This window comes from Vombatus ursinus, unplaced genomic scaffold (genome assembly GCF_900497805.2).
Source record: "Vombatus ursinus unplaced genomic scaffold, bare-nosed wombat genome assembly UNPS02014794.1, whole genome shotgun sequence".
Taxonomy (NCBI): Eukaryota; Metazoa; Chordata; class Mammalia; order Diprotodontia; family Vombatidae; genus Vombatus; species Vombatus ursinus.
Genome location: NW_020954572.1, coordinates 26,332,364 through 26,342,319, shown reverse-complemented (window position 1 = coordinate 26,342,319; position 9,956 = coordinate 26,332,364).

Sequence of the window (9,956 nt, the reverse complement as noted above, 5' to 3'; positions counted from 1 at the left end):
AAATCATTGCGACAATAATACTTTGCACTTACTCTGTGTGTGTGTGTGTTAGAAAGGTTTATAATCAATTCCTTAAGTAAAAGATTATAAGCTATTATAAGCAATCTATTTCTTACACAAACTTTATATATGGACATCTATATACATGTATTAGAAATCCACTGTAAGTAAAGGATAGAGTTATAACATGTCTTTTTTCCAAATGATTTGTTCAAATAAATCATTTTCAAAGGGATCTAGGTTTTACATTTAGATTTCCAGACATTAAATATATGACAGGGTGTAACATGGCCTGAATAGTGTCTAATGATAGAGTATTCGTTGCACTGGTCGGTAGTGGGAGGGGGGAGAAACCCTTGTCCAGTGATAGAAATGGGAGCACAAAGGCCCCTTTGATTACCTAAGGAAAGAAGACTGTTGTTTCAACCAGAAGAATCTGAATGGAAATTCAGCCCAGCATGCTAATGACACTGGACTTGAAACTACTTGGAAGATCATACCCAGAGAATGTGTCTCTACAAGGACCAAATAGGAACAGCTGGGTCATTTGAACATGAGTATCAGTAGAACTGAAATAGCCAGGCCAAGCATTTTAATGGAACTCTGCCCAATTTGTTCGGTAGCAGGGAGGAGAGTTTTACAATTGATCCATCCGTTTCAGTGATTTCATGTGGACTGGGCAAAAGCACTAATGAGGTACAGATGGAGGAGGGGGGCTTTTAAAAACTAGAACCTGCCTTCGGTTCTTAGTCATAGATCATTTTAATCCCCAAAAAGAACTAAGAAAGGGAGGAGAAAAGGAGATAAGAATTTTGTTTGATGGGCTGACCCCAAGAGCCAGAAACCAATTTGTCTTGATGGATGTGAGGTGGAGGGGTCAGGCTGGGTAAATCTTTTTGGATTCACTATAGCCCATATCACCCATTCAATTTATAGAATCAATCATAGATTTGGAGTTCACATGAACCTTAGAGTTCATCTAGTCCACCCTCTTCATTTTACAGAAGAATCTAAGGCCCGGAGAGTTTATGTAGCCACTGTAGTATCACACAAAGAAGTAAGTAATTGAGGTGGGATTTGAACCCAGGTTTCAGTGCTCTTCCCAAGTATCATGCCACCTCAATGATCGTACAGTTTATTTAATAAGCATTTGTTGACCATCACCTCTGAGGAAGGTCAAGGCCCTAGAGAAACCAAGACAAAATCAAAAGTCTCTGCCTTCAAAGAGCTTACATTCTAAAGAATTTTTATTTTTGTGCAATTCTAGATTTCAAAATCTTTGATTCAAAACTGGTTGCAGCTCAGGTAATTTTGCATGTGAATATAGCCCAAACAATATGCCCAAGTAATTGTGAATTTATACCTGTACTATCTTAGTTCCAGTAGAGATCACATAGATCAGTTGATTTCCAAACTATAGTCTGAAAAAAAAAATGATTGTCCCTGACAGTACTCCCAGTTTTACCTACACTTTCAGAAAGCTTATAAAATGGCATTGCATACACTTTTGTTTCTAGTATAAATCAATAATTTACTTATGACATTTAACATAAATCAGACAGCATGCCATTGGTTGTTTGCCAAAAGAAGCACTAATTCAAGTGAGCTTTGTGTTTAATTTTTTTAATGGGACAGGTGGACTCCCAAGCTTAAGAGGTAGGTAATCTTTTGTGCCCTGTTAAAGCAATTCTCATACAGAAAATTTTAGTGAACCACCGGTCTAGATCAGCAGTTCTCAAAGGATAGTCTGGGGACTTCTGGAGGGCCCTCAAGACCCTTTGAGAGGGTCCATGATGTCAAAACTCTTCTCATAATCATACTAAGACATTTTACTTTCTAATATGGCAAATATTGATTGATAAAATCCACATAAACAAAAGATCTTATGAGGGTAGAAGGGTTACCTCAATAATTTTTAAGAGTATGAGGAGGCTTTAGGTTATAAAAAAGTTTGAGGACCATTTTTCTAAATAATCAATACAGATTTAGGGAGGAAAAGACTCTGAGTCAAATTACAAAGTAAATCTGTTTGAATCCCTCATGGAGGAAAAATCAGGAATTGTATCCCTATTATACAAGTTATATGAGTTAAGCACATGATCTGGTCATGCTCCCAGCATGAATTTTTATTTTTTTTTAATTGCAGGCTGGACCTTTGTAGACCTTCCATTGTATGGTCAGCCAAAGGATGGGAAAAAAATCCTTATCTGGGGAGTCAGTATTGACAGGCAAACAGAATTATAGTGAGGTCTACATTACCATGTACAAAATGCTGAACAGACTCACATCTACTGTTATTTTAAATCTGTTTGTGTAGTGAAACTACATCATAAGGTTTTAAAACAATTTGTGAAACTAACTGCTGAGTGTCAGCACTTGCTGGAATGAATTGGGTCCAGATTCTATTGCATCATCTAATATTATGACAAGTTAATTGTGACTTCACTTGGATTTCGAGGTTGTTATGTTCTTGACACAACTCAGTCCAGGTGACCAATCATTAGGACAAGCCTCCTGGGTTCCAATCCAGATCTGCTGTAGTTCAGCTACAGACAGGCTATTTCCCCTTCCTGACCCCTAGTTTCTTTAAGTAGTTTGATTGAATTAATCCTTACCTGATTCTCATGAGGTCAGCAGATATTATCATCCCCATTTTTGCAAATAAATTACTGGAAGATAGATCCTATGTTACTGTAAATTAGTTTTATTAGGTAAACACAAAGTGCAAAAGAGCATAGAAATTTTCATACTCTCTCTGCCAGCGTCAGCTGATGCTCATTAGCATGCCAGCTTTGCGTGGGCGAAGCGGGCTTAGAAAGCAGATGGCTGGCAGAGAACCGTGAGCAAACAAAGAGTCTCTTGGCTGCTCACAAGTTCCTCAGAACCCATCCCAACCCCAATGAAGTCCCATGTCTCCCGAACCCATGTTCAATTAGTTGAGAAAACAAACAAACAATTCCTGGGCCACTCCTTTCTTTGTACTTGTGACCTATACCCTCTTCACTCCTAAGAGTGTAGAGCCTACACTCTTATGGGCTGATGTCCTGATAAACAATGGTAGCTTGTTGGAGCTTGTGAATATACTTTCACTTATAATCCTTTCCTAACCAGTACAAATGAATTCATGAGCAAAAGACTATGACTCAAAATTCATGCTACCCCACCCACTTGTTGGCATCCATGACTGGACCCAGTTTTTCCATGGGAAATTGAGATCTATGATCTATCCAGACTAGCATTTTGTCTCTGAGAGGGACACCAAGGGAGAAGATGAGCTTGTTTTCCATGATGTCAGACTCAGCACTTAGGAGTGTTAAAGAGAGATGAAACCTTTATAAGTTCATTTTAATAATCCATCATGGATCTATCATTCATTATTAAATTTAAACTTCTTTTGCTTTTAATACCTCTACTATTTTGGGTTGCAATGACAAATGCCATGAATTTATTTCCTGTGGCATAGTATTTCCTTTTATTTGCCAAACAATCAGAGATTCTCAAAGTTGGAAGGAACCTGAGAGATCATCTAGTCTAATTTACTCATTTACAGATGGGCAGATTTTGACTTATGGAAATCATATGACTTACCTGAGCTTTCAGAGTAAGTTGGTGGTGGATCTAGAATTTAAAACCAGGTCTCCTGATTACTAGTCCACGGTTGTTTCTACTACACCACACCAACCTCAAATTTATTATTTTCATGTTCCATGCTGGAAAGAAGTGTCCTCTTATTCTTATCCAAGTAGACTTTTATCTCTAACCCTCACAATTTTATGGATTTGGAATTATAAGTGTCTAAACCAAAACTTATATTCTTGGATTAAAAAGGTTTAGTATTTTTAGTCTATAAAGCAATGATTCAGCACTGTTAAATTCACAGAAAGCTGACTCAAAAAACTATCATCAAGTTGGAAGATATAAGTTCAGATATATAGATATAGACACATAAAGGAATGAAGGAATGAATTAAAAAGCATTTATTAAGTATTCATAGTGTCAAGAATTGCGCTAAGACTTTCGGATATAAACACAAATTAGTAGACAAGTTCTTGCCCTCAATAAGCTTACTTTTCAATAGGGAAAGATAACACATATAGAGAAATGGTACCCAGGAAAATTGTTTTGGTAGTGTTGGTTTGATTTATTGTTTTTGGAGATAGAGCTGAAAGGGGAGGAGGGAATGGGCATGAGAGATAGTTACACATATAATAACTTGGCATGAAGATGAGTCTCCAAGGTAGGTCCTCTCCCCACTCTGCCATGTTGCTTCTCTATGGTTGATAAACAAAAGGCAAATACAATGTTCACAAATTAGAAACACCTCCATATTATTAATAAAAGAAACCAGTTTGAGTCACATTTACAATGTTCCAGTGCCAAATACAGCTTTATAGTTGTATTCAACCTTTGCTATTAGTTTTCAAAAACATTGTGTAAATTGGGATTTCTGGAACATTTATACTTAGTATCAAGTGGAAAGGAAAAGGCGGTAGATGAGGAGTTTGGGAAACCGCACAAATTTGGCACAGAGGTATGGGATAAGATGGATGGAGAACTTCAGTTACCCTGACTTGTGCTAAAGATCACCTCTTCTATTTACCCTAAGCAGAGTGAACGATAACTTTTTCAATTGATCCATCAACATGCATTTATTAAGCACCTGCTATGTGGCAGGCCCTATGCTGGGCACTGGGGATACAAATTCAAATAATGAAATTATTTCTATTCATAAGAACCTTAAATTCTGATGGAGAAGATAAGTATAACTATCTATCTATGACAAGTATATATGTATATATAGAACAAACAAGAAGTGAATAAGTACAATGTAGATAATTGCATAGTCATTTCTTGACTTTTTTTAATTATTATTTCATCCTTCAAAAGGCTGACAAATCAACAAGAGGATTTGGTTCTGGAACTTGATTGTCAATAATAAGAAAAAACTAGTTATTAAGGAAGAAGTGTTGGAAACCTTATGAAGTAACCACTCCCACTTAGAATTTATGATTGAGAAGAAGAAAACTGAGCATTTTTGATATCCACCCAGTTTTCAAAATATTCAGACAAAAACAAGGTAAACTCCAGGGACTAAAATTCTATAGTAATAACTAGCATTTACATAGCATGTTAAGGCTTACAAAAGGTTTTATGTATGTTATTTTATAACAATCTTGGGTGGTCGGTGTTATTATTCCCATTTTACAGATGAGGTAACTGAGCCTGAGAGGGGTTAAATAATTTGCCCAATTATATGACTAGTAAGTTTCTAAGGTAAGGTCTGAACTCGGATCTTCCTGATTCCAAGTCTAATACTCTATCCACTGCACTACATCACATCATTTTCCTCTATAGTGAATCTGTAGTTAGATAATGTTTCTATAGTAAAGAAATTGATCTAGAAGGGATAGGAAACTCTCAAAAATGAAATCCTGAAGACACAAAAATAAACAATTCTGATGAGGGAGAAAAGGAAAAGTGGTCTCAAATGTAGTTACACAGAAAATACAGCAAACAATTTAAGTTTTTACAAGGTATGTATTAAAAATGGAATCAAAGGCAGATAATGGAGGGTAAATATTAATGAATGGTGCCATAGTATAAGAATTACTGCCAAGGATACTGAAGCTGCCAGATGGGGTCAACAAAAATATTTATTTTGCTTATTTTTACCTACTTTAGTGGAAAAGGAGACAGGATTGCTGGTCATGGTGAACAAAGCAACAAAAAAAATTGATAGGGAGTATATAGAACTGCTCTGCATTTCTTTGGTTTCTGTTGTTTTCTGCCAAGGAGATGATATTTGGACTGGAAAGAAAAGAACAAAAATGACTAATAGGGAGTTAAAACCCAATAAGTCTGGAAGATACCAAGAGAGTACCTGGTTGTCCTTGAAAAGGTCAGATTATCGACCGGATGAACACTATCCCAAGATATTGAAATTACCAGCAAACATGATTGCTGAGCCCCTGTTAAGTGTTGTTTGAAAGATTATATAGAACAACAGTACTGGGGAAGGGCAAATGTCATCGTTTTTTTTTTTTTAAGTAAGAGGATGGAGTCAGCAAGCCATGGGCCATTGAGCCTTCTTTGATTCTCAGCAAAATACTGGAATATATTATTAAAGGGATGGTTAGTGAACATCTAGAAAAGAAAATCATGATTACAAAGAACTAACATGACTCCATCAAAAACTGAAAATCCTCTCAAGGTAAACTACCAAAACGGAAAGTTATATGTACCATCAGTCATAATTATTTTTCAGGCAGTTTTGTTTAGCAGTTCTCCCCCGCCCCCCGGAAGGCATTATAGGGTTTTGTTTACTGGGAAGTGACTGATGTGTCAAAACAAAATGCATCACTAAAAACTAATTAGCTTTTCATTTTTTTTCCTAGAAAAGGATGGTACCTGTCACTGGAATAACATAAGTTATGTATATTTTATTCTGGAAACTCTGAAATTTGGGATAGTTCTCCTAACTATGTCCTATCTTGAGATGGAAGTTGTGAACGTTAACACTAAGCTCATGATTACTGTGACATAATAAAAGAATAAGTAACCCCAGAAAAACCTGATTTCATTTCTTACCAGGGTCTCCAGGTAGATCAGAAGAATGCTATAACTCTAACTTACCTAGATTTTGGCAAGGCATTGAAAGAAAATCTCATTCTTGCAAGTAAGAGTTGTTTAATCATTTGTCTTTCTATCCCCACTGCCTAGAATAGTACCTGGAACATTAGTGAGCATTAAAGAAACGTTTGTTGATTGGTTGACTGAAAGATGGAGAGATGTTTAATAGGAATTAGTAGAAATAGGGCAGCTAGATTGCACAGTGGATAGAGTACCAACCCGGGAGTCAGGAGGAACTGAAGACCAGCCTCAGATACCTACTGGTTGTGTGACCCTGGGCAAGTCACTTAACCTTGTTTGCCTCAGCTCCTCATCTGTAAAATGAGCTAGAGGAAGAAAGGTCAAACCACTCTAGTATCTTTGCCAAGAAAACCCTAAATGGGGTCACGAAGAGTCAGACACAACAAATTGACTAAACAACGAAAGAGGTAGGTAGATTTAGAACTACCAAAAGGGTAGTTACTAATGACTCAACATCAACTTAAAAGAAAGTCATTAGTAGATATTTATGCTTAGCCCTATATTTTTAACATTTTTTGTCAATGACTTGGAGAAATGCACAGACAGCATACTTACCAGATTTGCAAATGACATAAAACTGGAATGAATAGCTAACACATGGAGTAACGGCTAGGATTCACACGGATCTTAATAAGCCAGGACACCAGGTCGAGCCCTAATAAGATTACATTTAGTAAGGATAAATCAAAGAACCTCAGAATCGTTGAGATGGAAGGGCCTTCTCAGAGTCCATTTGGTTCAAACCATACCTGAACAAGAATCCCCTCTACATTGTATCTGATAGGTGAGATCATCTTACTTATGTTTGCAGATCTCCAATAAGCGGAATGCCATCCTGAGGCCCATTCCACTTTAGGATAGCTCTAGTCTTTTGGGAAGTTGTTTCTTAAAGGAGCTCAGTTTGTCTCTGCAACTTACACTCATTGCTTCCAGTTCTGTTCTCTTGGACCTACCAGAATAAAACCAGACTCTCTTCCCAAAGACAGTCCTTCAAATATGTGTATTAAGACATCACAATGTTCCCTCCTAATTCTTCTCTTCTTCAGGCTTAAAATCCTCAGCTACTTCATCCAATCCTCACAAAGCATGAATTTGAGCCCAGGGGTCTGCTGGTAAATATTTAACAACTGGCATTCCCCCCAAAAAAATATGCAGCAGGGCACACTACGTTGACTGTGCATTGTGAATGTGGGACAAACAAATGCTAAATGAAATCCTAATCTGTGCAGCTGCTAACAGATTTCCAAGGTGGACACATACAGAGTGAAAACTTAATGACTAGCTCTCAGGAGTCATCACATACTTGAGAAGTCAAATGAGAAGACAAGTGCTTAGCACAATGTCAGTTGTTTCAGTCGTGTCCGACTCTTCACGCTTCCATGGGTCTCTGTCCGTAGGGTTTTCTTGGCAAAAATACTGGAGTGGTCATACAGCTAAGAAGTTTCTGAACCTGGATTTGAACTGAGCTCTTCCTGACTTTAAGCCTAGTACTCTACTGTGCCACTCAGCTGCCACTCTGTAACATAGTAGATGTTCCCTTCCCCTTCCTCCCATGGCCACTCTCAGGCCCTTCACTCTCCTGGACTCCTCCTGGACTCCCTTAGACAATGCCCAATTTATCAGTGTTCTTCATAAAGTGTAATCCTACTTCAGCCTAGTGTAAGAGCACAGCACAGGGGGGTAAGGATCTTGGTCTCTCTATTTCTTGGTACCACCTAACAATACCTATTAACTTTTTCATCTACATTAAGCTTGACTCATAATGACTTTGCTAAATGACTAATGACTAAAACTCCCATAGCTTTTTCAGATAAATTGCTGGACAACCACATCTTCTCAATCTTCTTTATGTGAAAGTGATTTTTTTTTTTACCCACGCATAAGATATTTGAGTGGCAAGATAGAATAGCGCACAGAGACTTAACTTTATAGTCAGGAAGATCTGGGTAGTAGTTGCACCTCTGACCCATGCTGACTATATGACCTTGGACAAGTCACTTTACTTCTCCATGTTCTCAGTAACAGTTAGACTAAATACTTATATAGAGTATGTATCCCCTTTAAATTTCATCTTATTAGATTCAGTCCAATATTTTAGCCTGTCTGAATCATTTGAAATCCTGACTGTCATCCAGTGCATTAGTTTTGTGTCATTTTCACATTTGATAAGCAAGTCATCTAAATCTTTATCCAAGTGATTGATTATATATATATATATGTATGTATGTATGTATATATATATACATATATATATATATATGAATGTACGCATATTAAACAGCAAAGGATGAAGCATGGATCCCTGCATCACTCTACTAGAGACTTCCTTCTAAGTTGACATTGAAAGTCATTAATGATATTCATGACTACTAATGACATCAATGACTATTATGTGGTTATTATTTGACTATTTGGTTAAAGACTATTGTTAATGACAATGACATTAATGATCATTATTTGAGCCTGATCATTCAACAAGTTCTAACTCCATTTAATTGTGTTATCTTCAGTCTGACTCAGAAATTCCCAAAACCTTATTTTGCCTATCACTCCTTTTTAAAAAAAATTACCCAGTGTGCCCCCTAGAAATCTACATTCTTTAACCCTTTAACAGTTTTTTAAAATTTGTGTCATTTCAAATATATATATACATATATATCATTTTTAAAACGACACATCTTAAATTTAATAATTTATTGTAAATTTGTGGGGTTTTCCTGCATTGAAATTTTGATCATGCAATATTGCTTCATGTAACTGTATAGTATTGTATTGTAAACAAGTCATTACATGCACGTATTCCTGCCAATGCATGCTGGACTTCCTGACAATGTGCGACAAGCTCACCTGCCAACACTCGCTTCTTAATACCTGTCAGAGGACTTGACCACTAATTGGTTATAACTTGCATTTTGTGTGTATATTTGGAAGACAATGTAATCACTACAACTTTAACTCTGTTACACAATAAATGAAACATGTCTTGTTTTTCAAAATTTTCTTCTCTTCTTTTCTTATACTTCCACCACCCCCTTATTTTTATTCAACACCCCACAATTGCGCCCAAGGCTACTACCAAACCCCGCACCCCCATTGTTCCAGGAGGTAGAATCGCCTTCTTCGGAAATTTATGATTGACTTCTCTCCATGTTTTCTAACAGGAAAGCATAAGAAACTGTGTTAAGTGCTTCACTGAAATTGAGGTCAACCATATTTACCGTAGTCCCCTGATCTTTCATTTTAGTAACCCTGCTGAAAAAAAAAAAGCAAATGAGGTGAACTTGTTCTTCATTACGGCATTCCAG